Source organism: Telopea speciosissima, chromosome 4, assembly GCF_018873765.1.
Source record: "Telopea speciosissima isolate NSW1024214 ecotype Mountain lineage chromosome 4, Tspe_v1, whole genome shotgun sequence".
Lineage (NCBI taxonomy): Eukaryota > Viridiplantae > Streptophyta > Magnoliopsida > Proteales > Proteaceae > Telopea > Telopea speciosissima.
Genome location: NC_057919.1, coordinates 61,010,856 through 61,013,651, shown reverse-complemented (window position 1 = coordinate 61,013,651; position 2,796 = coordinate 61,010,856). Strand labels below are relative to the sequence as shown.

General features: G+C 42.4%; 1 pseudogene; it reads right to left on the bottom strand.

The window, feature by feature from the left end:
• Positions 1–240: 240 nt before the first annotated feature.
• On the bottom strand, positions 241–2,224 carry LOC122659496 (annotated as a pseudogene).
• Positions 2,225–2,796: the final 572 nt, after the last annotated feature.

Here is a 2,796-nt window from a genome sequence, read left to right as displayed (position 1 = left end):
CAAATTCAGTGAAACCCTCTCAACATATCGCCTGTTTAAGTGTATAGTTTTACTTAGTTACTAAGGCCATTGGAAAGGCTAGCTAGCTGTTTGGAAACAAAGGGTAGTAACACTTGATATAGATCTAAGTTAACATTAACAGGTGACAAAAATAGATTTATGCTTCAAGGGAAACATGCATCACCAACATATGAAAGATAAAGGTAGTAACAAATGAAAACAAATCTTGATGCCTTACGATCAAGGGTACTTCATAAAGGAGTAGCAGTCTTTGCAGATTCGGAGGTTCTTCTTGATCACAATATGTGTACCAGGTGGGAAGCTTATCAGTGCGAAGGCAAGAGCCAACTTTTCCCTATGGTGCCTCAAGAGCACTTCCTTTTGATCCTCCTCCACATCATGCAGGTCTTGTTCAGTCTCGGCCAAGTAGTCTTGCTTCTTCATCTCATCAGCCAAATCCTCCAATTTTGCATAAATATCACCAATTCTAGGATGGCTTCCTTCTCCAACCATGAACATGTGAACCCTGCCCTAAACTTCAATCCAACTCTACCCCATCACCTTTTTCACCCCACTGTCCTTAAGAAGCTTCCTCGACCTTGCAACTTCCTCCCACCTTTTATTGGCTGCATATAGATTTGACAGCAATTCATGGTTTCCTGCATTATGAGGTTCAATTTCAAACAAATGTTTTGCTGCAATCTCAGCCAACTCATAATTCCCATAGTTCCTGCAAGAGGCCAACAAAGATCCCCACATGGAAGCAGAAGCCTCAAGCGGCATTGTTTCGATCATGTCCCCAGCTTCATGAATCATCCCAACCGTGCCTAGAATATCAACCATACACGAATAGTGGTGCACATTGGGCTCCATACTCGGATCTCTGTTCATTAAGTCAAAATATCTTTATCCCCTTTCAGTTAAACCAACATGACTTCAGACAGATAAAATAGAAACGTAAGTAATTTCATTTGGATATATACCCATCTGTTGCATTTTCTCAAATAGTATCATCGCCTCCATGAAGCGTGCATGTCTAGCAAAACCAGAGATCATTGCATTCCATAAGACAACATTCTTCCCTTCCACGCTAGCAAAAACAAAGTAAGCTCCTTCAATGCTTCCACACTTTGCATACATGTCTATGAGAGAGACAGACACGAAAAAGGTTTGAAACAAAACCAGTTTTTACCAACACTGCATGCAACTGGCTACCTTCAATAACTGCAGCCAGACTTGCACAAGCACTGACAGCAGCAGAGAGTGTAAACTGAGACCACTCCAACCCCATCTTTTGATCTCTATGAAACAATATCAAAGCCTCTTCGATCATAGAGATCATTTTGAACATAACCAGCCAACATTGAACTCCATGTGATACCACCTCTTTCAGACATGGTATCAAATACCAGGCGAGCATCTTCAATTAACTTACACTTTGCATAAACATCAAGTACAGCGGTACCCATAATGACATTGGAATTCATTGCAGTTTTTAGAGCAAATGCATGTAATTGTTTGCTCTCATAGACAGCCAACTTCACAGCACACGCACAAAGAATACTTGACAAGGTGAATTCACTAGGTGGGTCTCCTTCTTTTAACATCTGCATAAAAAGTTTAAGAGCTTCTACCTCTTCTCCATGCTGAGTATGTGTACCAATTATGGTATTCCAGGAAACTGGGCTTCGCTTAGGCATCCTAACAAAGATCTGGCATGCAGACTCTAAAAGTCCACATTTGGAATACATGTTAATGAGAATATTTGATGTAAGTATGTCCTTTTCTAGACCATAAAGAACAACTCTCCCGTGGCATATCTTCCCTTCCTTAGCTGCCTTGTTCCTTGCACATCTTTGCAAGAGATTGTGTAAATCAAGTACTTCAGAGTCATTGGTGCCAACACAAATAAGACTCGCTGGGTATGTCATGTCATGTCAGATTCACCTTGGAGCAAAACTGAAAAGCATCTACGATAAAAATTAATGGAACTACATAATTCCCTATATTTCCATTGTAAGGTTCTCATAACTCAGTTTAAAACCTCACGAGGGATTACACTGAAGCTGATTTTCATTAGCAACTGCTTACTGAGAAAAGACTATAAATCCTAGTTAACAATGAACGCACGCACAACTAATTTTTTTACTTCAGGTTTTTTCCTCAATGACAAACTTACAAAATGTCTGTTCAAGGGGCGAGGATCAAGTTGATCTTCTTGTGGTGTCTTGTTAAAAATCGAACAAAAAGGAGAAGACAGAAAGAAGGCACGAGTCGAACGAAATCGTTCGTCCCTTAAGACTATTTGCACCCTCCTAATCCTGCAAAGGGTTGCAACAAACTGCCTCCCAAGATAAATCAGCGATATTCTTGGTTGCGAGAGCAGTGCCTCTTGTGAAGCTATCGAGAATCTTTTTTTTTTAATAATCCTGGATGAGAGAATTCGTGGCCCATTTATAGGCCCACAAGGCCTGTTCGGATGGGTCACACCCATTGGCTCATATGGCTTGACCGACAGGTCATGACTATTGGGTGGGCTCCTTGGTGTTCGTGTGGGCTGCAACTCTTGGGGTCAATATTAAACCAAGGGTTGCACTCCCTCTTTGATCGCCACCGATCCAACGGTCGGATCGATCCTAAGCACCCTTTGATCGACACATCGATCCGAAAAGATTAAGGCGACATCTGCGACGATGCGCACGTGCGAAGTGCAAAGTGCGCCATCAAAGCGCCACATTGCGCCTCACGCCACACGCACGCGCAGCGCGTACGGGCTCGGACGGGTACCGTCCTCGC